Here is a 12,485-nt window from a genome sequence, read left to right as displayed (position 1 = left end):
ATATGTATCATCTAGTATCTACCATTAATATTTTACTGTACTGGCTTTATCATATATGTATCCACCCATGCACCCAACACCCTATCCATCCAACATTACATTGTAGTTTTTGATATGTTTCAAAGTAATTTGTAGGCATCAGTACACTTCCACCTAAATATTGTAATATGTAATCTCTTAGCTAAACTTAGCTAATATTTCTTTTCAGACTCCCTTCTTTTGATACAAAATTTACATACAATGAATACATAAATGTTAAGTGTACATTTGCTGTGTTTTAACAAATGTTTACATCTGGGAAACACAGATGCATATCAAGATATACAATACTATAATGACTCCAGAAACTTTCCTTGTGCATTTTTCCAGATAAACCCTACACCTACCAACAATCTTTTAATTCTTCCCACTGTTAATCAATTTTGCCTAGTGAAGAACTTCATTTAAGTTGAATTATATAGCATGTTCTCTAGTACTTTTTAATACTACAGATGCTTTTGATACTGATTTTTTTTTTGTATGGAACAAGTAGTTTGTTTCTTTTTGTAACTGAGTAGTATTGAATTTAAAAAACATATCTTAGTTTGTATATTCATTATATTGTTGATGGAAACTTCTTTCTGGGAATATTATGAATGAAATTGTCATGATCATTTGTGTAAAAGTGCTTCTGTTAATATTTCTTTTCATTTTTCATGAGTGAATACCTAGAAGTTTAATTTCTGTGATATGCTAGGTGTATGTTCAGTTTTATAAAAAACTAAGACACTGCCATAATGCTTCCAAGGTGGTTGTATTATTTTACATTTCCACCAACAATATACAGGAATTAAAGTTTCTCCACATCCTCAAGTACACTTGTTATCACCAATCTTTTTTGTTTTAACCCATTTGGTGGGTGATAAATTTATTTTCGATTTCCCTGATGACTTACAACATGGAACACCTTTTGAAAATGTCTATTAAATCTTGCCTCTTTTTATTAGGTCATTTTTATTATTGATTTTTATTGCAGTTATAGTTATTGATTTCTATGGCTTATGTAAGAGACATTTAGCTAATTTCAAGTCACAGCTATATACTTCTGCATTTCTCCTACAGTGCTTTATGGTTTTAGTCTTTCCATTTTCTCTGTTATGAATATTTAATTTTTCTGGCAGCATTTCCTGAAAAAAAAAATATTCAACCCACTGGGTTGCTTTGGTGCTTTTGTTGAAAATTAAATGTCTATATACCAACGTGTCTATCACTAGATTTTAAATTTTGTTACATTGATCTCTGTCTCTGTCTCTCTGTCTCTGATACTTATTGTTTTATTGTACAGTCTTGATTATGGTAGCTTTATTGTTAATTCTGAAATCAAGTAATGTAAGGCTTTTAAACTTTTTTCTTCTTTTAAAATTTCTTTGCATATTCTAGTTTCTTTGCAGCTCAATATATATTTTAACCAGTCTGCTAAGTTTACAGAAAAGTCTTTTTGGACTTTAGGATGACATTGAATCTGTAGATCAAATTGGGTGGAACACACATATTCATAACATTGAATTTTCCAGTTAATGAAAATGGTATACCTCTTCACTTATTTACATCTTGTTAACGTGATCTCAGCTACGTTTTATGGCTTTCATTTTAGAGATTTCCTTTATCTTTTTAAAAAATTTATTCCTAAATATTTTGTCTTTTAATGCTACTCTGAATAAAATTATTTTTTCCATTTTATTTGTGTTTGCTACTAGTACATAAAAATGCAACTGATTTTTTTCTTACATCTTATAAGCAACATGTGAGAGTTCCAATTTCTCTGTATCTTTGCCAATATTTGTCATTTTGTCTTTTTTTTATAGTCATCCTAGTGGGTGTGAAATGGCATCATATTATAGTTTTGATTTGTATTTTCCTAGTGATTGATAATATTCAGCACTGTTTTATATGCTTATTAGCCACTTGTACACCTTCTTTTTTTTTAATTAATTAATTTATTTATTTATGGCTGTGTTGGGTCTTCGTTTCTGTACAAGGGCTTTCTCTAGTTGTGGCAAGTGGGGGCCACTATTCATCGTGGTGCGCCGACCTCTCACTATCGCGGCCGCTCTTGTTGCGGAGGACAGTCTCCAGAAGCGCAGGCTCAGTAATTGTGGCTCACGGGCACAGTTGCTCCGTGGCATGTGGGATCTTCCCAGACCAGGGCTCGAACCCGTGTCCCCTGCATTGGCAGGCAGATTCTCAACCACTGCACCACCAGGGAAGCCCCTGTACACCTTCTTGAAGAAACATCTATTCATACACTTTTCCTGTTTTTTTTTCCCCCATTGAGTTATAGTTCCTTTAAAATGCTGTGTTAGTTTCTGCTAGATTTCCCCTTTTATGGTTGTTAGCATTTGCTTTATGTATTGAGGTGCTCCTATGTTGGATGCATAAATATTTACAATTGTTATGTCTTCTTGAATTGATCCCTTGATCATTATGTAGTATCCTTCCTTGTCTCTTGTAACAGTCTTTATTTTAAAGTCTCATTTATCAGGTATGAGTATTGCTACTTCAGCTTTCTTTTGATTTCCATTTGCATGGAATATTTTTCCATCCCCTCACTTTCAGTCTGTATGTGTCCCTAGGTCTGAAGTGGTTCTCTTATAGACTGCATATGTCCGTGTGTTGTTTTTGTATCTATTCAGGCAGTCTATGTCTTTTTTGGAGCATTTAATCCATTTACATTGAAGGTAATTATCAATATGTATGTTTCTATTACCATTTTCTTATTTGTTTGGGTTTGTTTTTGTAGGTCTTTTGCTTCTCCTGGGCTTCCCGCCTAAAGAAGTTCCTTTAGCATTTGTTCTAAAGCTGGTTTGGTGGTGCTGAATTCTCTTAGCTTTTGCTTGTCTGTAAAGCTTTTGATTTCTCCATCAAATCTGAATGAGATCCTTGCGGGGTAGAGTAATCTTGGTTGTAGGTTTTTCCCTTTCAACACTTTAAATATATCCTAACACTCCCTTCTGGCCTGCAGAGTTTCTGCTGAAAAATCAGCTGATAACCTTATGGGGATTCCTCTGTATGTTACATTTTGCTTTTCCCTTGCTGATTTTAATATTTTTTCTTTGTATTTAATTTTTGTTAGCTTGATTAATTTGTGTCTCAGCATGTTTCTCCTTGGGCTTATCCTGTGTGAGACTCTCTGCATTTTGTGGACGTGGGTGGTTATTTCCTTTCCCATGTTAGGGAAGTTTTTAACTATAATGTCTTCAAATATTTTCTGTGACCCTTTCTCTTTCTCTTCTTCTTCTGAGACCCCTATTATTTGAATGTTTGTGCATTTAATGTTGTCCCAGATATCTCTGAGACTGTCCTCATTCCTTTTCATTCTTTTTTCTTTACTGTCCTCCTCAACAGTTATTTCCACCATTCTATCTTCCAGCTCACTTATTCGTTTTTCTGTCTCAGTTACTCTGCTTTTGATTCCTTCTAGTGTATTTTTCATTTCAACTATTGTGCTGTTCATCAGGGAGGGAAGAAAAGTGGAAGGGGGACAAGACAGTGCTCCTTATGGGGGCTGGGGGAGGAGAGAGGGTCCCATGCTCGAAGGGGTCCACTCACAGTGAGGGGATCAGGGGAGATGGAGAGGGACCTTTGAGGGATCAGGGAATCAGAGGGGGAAGAAGCCAGCATCTCCCTGTCCTGCTTGGGTCCTAGTGAGCCTGCTTGGGTCCTGGGCCTGAAACCCAAACCCTGGGTCCCCCTCTGGCCACGTGGGTCCCCAGGACTGAGCCCTGTCCCCTCCAAGGCTTCCTCCAGCTGCACCAGCCCCTGCTGACATGCCTGTGGAGGCCTGCATCCTAGCTGGCCTGCACAGGCCATGTGCTCCAGGCCAGCTACAGGAACAGACACTGGTGAGAGGAAAACATGCAGAGATGGGGCTGACACAGCAGGTCCAGAGACCTACCTAGAGGTATTGGAGGCCTACTGGGGATATGGGGTAGGCTCACCATGGGGGCAAGGACACTGATAGATGAGGCACCAAGGAAATTTTTATTTAAAATTTTTTTTTACCTTTTATTTTATTCTTTTTTCTTTATTTTTGGCTGTTGTGGTTCTTTTTGTTGTTGTTTCATTTTATTTTTTCTAATATATTTTTTATTTTTCTAATTCTATTTTCTTTATTCTTTGTTATTGTTCTGTTGTTTTCTGGGTTTTTTTCTTTGTTTGTTTGTTGACTTTTTTTTTTCCATGATGTGCAGATTGCTGGGTCTTGGTTCTTTCCCTGTTTTTTGAATTTCATTACTTGTCTTTTTTATTATTGAATAATAATAGTTCTTTATTTTCTGCATACAAATACTGTATGAAATTCATGATTTGCAAATATTTTCTTCTTTCTTTGGATTATTTTTCACTTTCTTAATGGTATAATTTGTAGGACAATAATCTTAATTATGGTGAAGTTCAATTTATCTATGTTTCAAATGTTGCTTGTGGTATTAATGTTATATCTAAGAACCATTGCCAAGATTCTGAAGACTGTCCATTAATATTTAAAGTAATTATTTATATGGTCAGATTTAGATCTACCATTTTACTGTTTAGTTTTTATTTGCCAGTCCCTTTTAGTTTCTCTTTTTCTGCTTTTTTTGATTATTTAAATATTTTGTTTGGAATTCTATTTTAAATTACCTACATTACATACATATATATATATATTTAAAAATCATCAGTTTCTCTCTTTATTCCATTTATTTCACACACATATGCTAGTTCATTACAAAATTGACATATGCTCCTTGAACATCCAAAGATATATCAAGAAAATCCTTTCTCCTATATTAAATTAGTTATTGATTCTTTAGCTCGTGTGTTTTATATCTCATGTATATTTTAAGTGATTGCTCTAGAGATTACAATAAACATGTTTAGATTTACAAACTAGAATTAATATTATAACACATCATTAAAATGTTGAAATCTCACCAACATATAGATCTAATAAATCCCCCCTCTCTCCCCCCCACCACACACACACTTTATGCTAGAGATAGAAAACTTTTTACGTAATGGACCAGATAGTAAATATTCTAGACTTTGCAGGATACAAACAGTTCCTGTTGCATATTCTGCTTTGTTTTTGTTTTGTTTTGTTTTAACAATATTTTTAAAATGTAGAAAATCATTCTTAGCTTGAAGTTTACAAATATAGAGATTGTAGGCTAGACTTTGCCCATGGGCCATAGTTTGTTGCCCTTTGCATTATGCTTTCATTATAAATATTACATGTATATACCTTATAAACTATAGAAGAAAATGCTACTTCTTTTGCTTCAGAAAGGTACATAAACTTCAAAGAAAGAGGAAATAAGGAGAGTTTATATTTATCCAAATGTTTAACATTTCCCAAGGACATTGTTCTTTTTTGAAGACACAGATTTCCAACGTGTAATGTTTGGAGAATTCCTTTTATTTTATGTATGTATGTATTTATTTATTTGCATTGTGTATTTGATGTCAAAAGAATTCTCTAAGTTTTCTTATATCTTCGATGTCTTCTTTTGCCTTTAGTCTTCTGGTTTACTTTGGCTGAATATAGAATTCTAGAATGATAATTTTAGTTAGTTAGATTTTATTCAGTACTCTAAAGATGCTGTTTTACTCTTTGACATTTTTTTTTTCTGATAAAAATCAACAGTAATTTGAAGCATATTTGCTCTTTATATAATATAGAATTTTATGCTGGTTACGTTCAGCATATTTTCCTTAGTTTGGCTCTAATTGTTTTAACAATGGCATATCTACAAATAGTTATCTTCATGTTAATCCGTGCTTAGAGTTTCCTGAGTTTATCTAATCAGATCACAAACAATATCCTGCAAATGAAGAAAAATCCAGATCTCCTTCAGAAGGAAGAATGCAATAGCATGACAGTTGTATACAGTGACTTCCTCTTAACTATCCCGAAAGAGACCTGCAGCAACTCAGCTGGGTAACTGTGCCTATGGGAAGGAAAACTATTAGACACCATCCTTGGCTAATACCAATTATTGGGGAACCAGAACATCACAGGTCCATCAGTCCATCAAAGGGTCAGATAATGAAGGAAGATCTGAATTTTCCTCATGATAGGATTGTTAAAATAATATGTGTAGTCAAAACATGTATGCTTTGGGTCTCACAGAACTACCACAATGGCTCACTGACACACCAAGCAAGGCCTGTTATGGATGAAAAAGACAATTAAGATCAAAAGCAAAACCAGATCCTGAGGGAATTGTAGATACTAGAGTCAACATCAAAACTTTAGGGTTAGGAATGGTGACTCTTATTGTACTCACATTTAAGACTCTATCTTGGCTAATGCGAAAGAGAAATGCCTTTTGGAGGAACACGGTGGAATATCTTAAGTTTAATCATATCATCACCCCAGTGCAGCTTTTCTTCTACATATGCTCTTGTAATAGGAACAAATCAGTTTAGTTGGCAAGCAGCTATGGACCTGACAAATACTTTTTCTCTATTACAATAAGATAAAACAGCACAATAAGATTCCTTTTACCCCACAAACCCATCAATAAAATGTTATCACTTGCTTTAGGATTACCCACTCTCTCTATTGGGCTACCACCACCCTTTAAAGTACCTATTTTTTTTCAATTAGAGGGGAAAAAAAAACACTTCTATATGTGGACAAATTAGAAAAAATTTCACCCTGGGAAGAAAAGTCTGCTCCATGAGAGGGAGAGGAACAAATTTCATAAAAGGCAAATATTGTGTGCCTTCTTACAGGCAAATGTAGTCCAATTCCAGAGCACAGAACTGAGTGAGCTGAGTGCAGACTCAATTGCAGTTTACATTTACTCCCTTAGATCAGTGCCCTTGTGCAGTACACAAACTGTGAAACCACATGTGAAAAACCAAATTCTTTAATGCAATTAATATCTCAGGGAATTTAAACATTTAACTGGCCAACAAAATAATGGACTATATGTTATGTTTTAAGAACTGGATTATGTCAGGGAAATTTCTGAATGGCCGATGATCTGAAACATGCCAGGCTCTTCCTTCTAAAGGGGTAAGTCCAGATGCTACAGCCTCGTGCTCTCAATCACTAAGAAAGAGTCCTCCTGATTGATTTTGGAGGGAATATATATCACAATATAGGAGAATGCTCTAACTCATTTCCTGTCTCACTCCCCAAAGTAGTCAGTTCGTTGTGGAGCCCCATGCCAGCAAAGGCTCTTCAGCTTGTTCAGGGTGTACCTCCACTCTGCACTTATAGTTCTAAAGATTCACCATGTCTCAAGGTCTCTATGCTAACAGATGCTCAATTCAGAGCATATTATTAATAATGAAGATAGAATGTGTAATGCATATTTTTATATATTTTAATGAATGTTCCTTGTATTCACTACCTCTCCTTAAACAGTTTCTACAGTTTGGTGTTTAATTTTATAATTAACTACAAAATATTTCTATAATCTTCAGAATAAGAATACCAGAACTTAAAGTGTAATATACATGACCTAGAAATTCTGGACCTAGACTGAGTGCAGTAACTAATGAAATTTTTTTTGTTCCCTTGAGGAAAGTGTGAGTGTATTTTGAGTTATAAAAGGGATAGTTGCATTATATAAAGCAGAAACATTTGTGTATGTGTGTGGGGGGGAGGTCTAAAGTATAAGAAAGAATTCATATAGATGTTAGACAGCTAAAATGATATGTGTTCATTTTTTATTTATGTGGCATCCCAAGATAAGTGAAAGTTAAGACACAGTAGTCCATATCTATTTTTTTATATCTTCTGCAAGGTACAGCTTTTGCAAATATCAAAACTGTGGCCAACTAGAAGTTTTCCCACAGGAATTTAAATACTACAAAGATACTGTAGATTGAAGAGATCCTTGACATGGTAGCACGTGTCCAGGGTTATAGAGAATTGCAATACAGTACTCCTGCATTGGCATAAGTCCAAGTGACAGTAGATGATAACTGCTGTGGATATTGTACTTGGTCCCTTGGTTCCTGGAAAATATAGTTCCCTGATATAACAATACCTGACAAAAATATTGATAGAAAACTTACAGGCCAATTTTAATCAGGAACATAGGGGCAAATACAAATCCATTTTCATTAACCTAAGTAGAAAAGAAATTTAAAGGAGGTATATCATTACACTTGCCTGATTTTTTTAAAAAGTAGATTTTTTTTTTCATTTTCAAGATGTAAACATTAAGTATGTATAGCTTTTGCTTGTGTCAATCATACCTCAAAATAATTTTTAAGAAGATTTTTCTGAAGAAGAGCATGTGTATAATTGCTCTGTTATCCACTGAATTGTTGTTCATTTGTTAGAATTCTATGATGAAATCCTATAGACTTGGAGTTTTCATTATAGAATGATTTTAATTACAGTTTCACTTTTTAAAATAGTAATGAAGGGGACAGACAAGATGGAAGAGGAGTAGGAGGACATGGAGTTCATCTCTCCCCACAAACGCATCAAGAATACATCTACAAATGGAGCAATTCTCACAGAGCACCTTCTGAACACTAGCAGAGGACCTCAGACACCTAAAAGAACAAGAAAGATCCCCATGTAATCGGGTAGGATGAAAGAAAGAAGAAGGGAAAAGGAAGAAGAGAGGAAATGGAATGGGACCTATGTCCCTGCAGGGGAGCTGAAGGTGAGGACAGATTCCCGCATCTGGGGAAACCCCCTCACTGGCAGGGAGATCAGCTGGGACAGAGGGGGAGTTTTGGGGGCTTGCAGGAGAACACAGCAACTGGTCTGTGGTAGGCAGGACAGAGTGAGACCTACAATGATGGTCTGTGTCACAGCCCTGTGTGACCCAGCCTGAGACGGGTGTCCACTGGTGTGCACAGAGGCTGGGTGCTGGAACTTGGGGTTTGGAGAGCAGACCCAAGGAGAGAACTGCTTTTGGCTGTGAGGGGACAGCCTGAGTGGGCGGGAGTGAGGAGCTCTGCAACTGGGAATGCTCGGGGAGAAAGCCTAGACCACCATAGAAGAAAAGCGCCATTGTTGAGTGACATGCAAAGGGTGGGGCCACCATTGCAGCCTCTTTCCTCATGCTCAATCCCCTGCCTCCATGGGCACCAGGGAGGGGTCCCACTTGAGTGGCTCTTGCCCCCCTGGCCATCGTCTCCTCTGTCCCCTCTCTGCCTGGGCAACCTACTCACCCAGATCACCACCTCAGCACCCTCCTTCCTGGGTGAACTGCTCGCCTGATTACCACCTTAGCTCCCTCCTGGTGATGGACTTGTGCATCCCAATAGCCACTATGGCCCTCTCTCGCCTGGGCAGCCCTGTGCCTGATCCCTGTCTCTGCCTCCTCCCACCTGATGGGCTCGTGTGCTCTGGCAGCCTCGGGAGCAGATGCTGGTGGGTGGCCCACACACAGAGGTCCACACACAGGGGCCATGTGACGAAGGAAGAAGAGCTAAAATCTCTCCTTGGGGCTATGCAAAACACGGAGTTACACCTCCACTGACAATTTCCTAAATTCAGCACCTGTGTAATATCTGAACAGGTAACAAGTGCTACTGCAGCTGAGACAGGTCTGGCTTTAGCAGTTGTGGGATCTGAGGGAGTGGCAGGATATATTTAAAGTGATGAAAGACAAAAACCTATAATGAAGAATACTCTACCCAGCAAGACTGTCACTCAGATTCAATAGAGAAATCAAAAGCTGTACAGACAAGAAAAAGCTAAGGGAATTCAACACCACCAAACCAGTTTTAAAACAAATAGTAAAGGAACTTCTCTAGACGGGGAAAAAAGAGGTCACAAGAAAATCACAAATGGAAAAGCTCACTGGTAAAAGGAAACATACGGTAAAAGCAGGAAATTATCCATATACAAATATGATATCAAAACAAGCAACCATGAGAAGAGGAGAGCGCAAATGCCAGAAAGAGGAATTGCATTTGAAATTAAGGAACCAACAACTTAAAACAACCTTATATATAGACAAACTGCTATATCAAAACCTCATGGAAAAAACAAACCAAAAAACTATAATAGATACACACACAAAAAGAAAAAGCAAACCAAACATAACACTAAATATGGTAATCAAACAGCAAGAGAATAGAAAAAAAAAAGAGGAAGAAAACAAAACAAAAAAATGTCTACAGAAACAAACCCAAAACAATTAAGAAAATAGGAACATACATATGGATAATTACCTCAAATGTAAGTGGACTAAATGCTCCAACCAAAAGACCAGACTGGCTGAATGGATACAAAAACAAGACCCATATATGTTGTCTACAAGAGACCCACTTCAGACCTAGAGACACACAGACTGAAAGTGAGAGGATGGAAAAAGATATTCCATGTAAATGGAAATCAAAAGAAAGCTGGAGTAGCAATACTTACATGAGAAAAACATAGAATTTAAAATTAAGACTGTCAGAAGAGACAAAGAAGGACACACATAATAATCAAAGGATCAATCCAAGAAGAAGATATAATAATTGTAAACATATCTGCACCCAACATAGGAACACCCCAATATATAAGGCAAATGCTAACAGCCATAAAAGAGGAAATCGGCAGTAACACAACGATATTGGGGGAATTAATACCCCACTTACACCAATGGACAGATCATCCAGGCAGAAAATTAATAAGGAAACACAAGCATTAAATGACATATTAGACCAGATAGATTTAATTGATATTTATAGGACATTCCATCCGAAAGCAGCAGAATACACTTTCTTCTCAAGTGTACACGGAATATTCTCCAGGGTAGATAACATCTTGGGTAACAAATCAAGCCTCGGTAAATTTAAGAAAACTGAAATCATATCAAGCATCTTTTCTGACCACAAAGCTATGAGATTAGAAATAAATTACAGGAAAAAGAACTGTAAATAATACAAACACATGGAGCCCAAATAATATGTTACTATACAAATAATGGATCACTGAAGAAATCAAAGAGGAAATCAAAAAATACCTAGAGACAAATGACAACAAAAATATGACAATCCAAAATCTATGGGATACAGCAAAAACAGTTCTAAGAGGAAAGTTTATAGCAATACAATCTTACCTCAGGAAACAAGAAAAATCTCAAATAAACAACCTAACCTTACACTTAAAGCAACTAGAGAAAGAAGAACAAACTCCAAAGTTAGCAGAAGAAAAGAAATCATAAAATCAGAGCAGAAATAAATGAAATAGAGACAAAGAAAACAATAGCAAAAAGCAATGAAACTAAAAGCTGGTTCTTTGAAAATATAAACAAAATTTCTAAACCTTTAGCTAGATTCATCAAGAAAAAAGGGAGAGGGCTCAAATCAATAAAATTAGAGATGAAAAAGTAGCAGTTACAATGGTCACCATAGAAATACAAAGGATCATAAGAGATTACTACAAACAACTGTATGCCAATAAAATGGACAACCAGAAGAAATGGAAATATTCTTAGAAAGATACAATCTCCCAACACTGAAGCAGAAAGAAATAGAATATATGAACAGATCAATCACAAGTACTGGAATTGAAACTGTGATTTTAAAAGTTCCAACAAACAAAAGTGCAAAACCAGATGGCTTCACAGGCGAATTCTATCAAACATTTAGAGAAGTGTTACCACCTGCCCTTCTGAAACTCTTCCAAAATATTTGCAGTGGAAGGAAGACTCCCAAGCTCATTCTATGAGGCCACCATCACCATGATACCAAAATCAGAAAAAAAAATCCCCAAAAAAGAAAATTACAGGCCAATATCAATGATGAACATAGATGCAAAAATCCTCAACTAAATACTAGCAAACCAAATTCAGCAACACATTAAAAGGAGCAAACACCATGACCAAGTGGGATTTATCCCAGGGATACAATGATTCTTTAATATAGGCAGATCAATCAGTGTGATACAAATTAAGGAATAAAAGCCAAATGATCATCTCAATAGATGCAGAAAAAGCTTTTGACAAAATTCAACACCCATTTATGATAAAAACTCTCCAGAAAGTGGGCATAGAGGGAACATACCTCAACATAATAAAAACCATATATGACAAACCTACAGCTAACATCATACTCAGTGGTGAAAAACTGAAAACATTTCCTATAAGATCAGGAACAAGACAAGGGTGTCAACTCTCACCAGTTTTATTCAACATAGTTTTGGAAGTATTAGCCATGGCAATCAGAAAAGAAAAATAAATAAAAGGAATCCAGATTGGAAAAGAAGAAGTAAAACTGTCACTGTTTGAAGATGACATAATACTATACATAGAAAATCCTAAAGATGCTACCAGGAAACTCCTAGAGTTCATCAATGAATTCATTAAAGTTGAAGGATACAGAATTAATACACAGAAATCTCTTGCATTACTATACACTAAAAATGAAAGATCAGAAAGAGAAACTAAGAAAACAATCCCATTTACCATTGCATCAAAAAGAAAAAAATACCTAGGAATAAACCTACCTAAGGAGGCAAAAGACCTGTACTCAGAAAACTATAGGGTACT

At 36.1% G+C, this 12,485-nt stretch overlaps 1 long non-coding RNA gene across 1 annotated transcript in view; it reads right to left on the bottom strand.

Annotated features, from left to right (window-relative positions):
* The window catches only part of LOC309650637, a 465,308-nt gene that overhangs the window by 268,603 nt on the left and 184,220 nt on the right, over positions 1–12,485 (bottom strand). The window lies entirely within an intron of this gene.

The sequence above is a fragment of the Balaenoptera physalus genome (assembly GCF_965194825.1).
Source record: "Balaenoptera physalus genome assembly, chromosome: 20".
NCBI classification, from domain to species: domain Eukaryota; kingdom Metazoa; phylum Chordata; class Mammalia; order Artiodactyla; family Balaenopteridae; genus Balaenoptera; species Balaenoptera physalus.
This window is presented reverse-complemented; position numbering and strand designations above follow the sequence as displayed.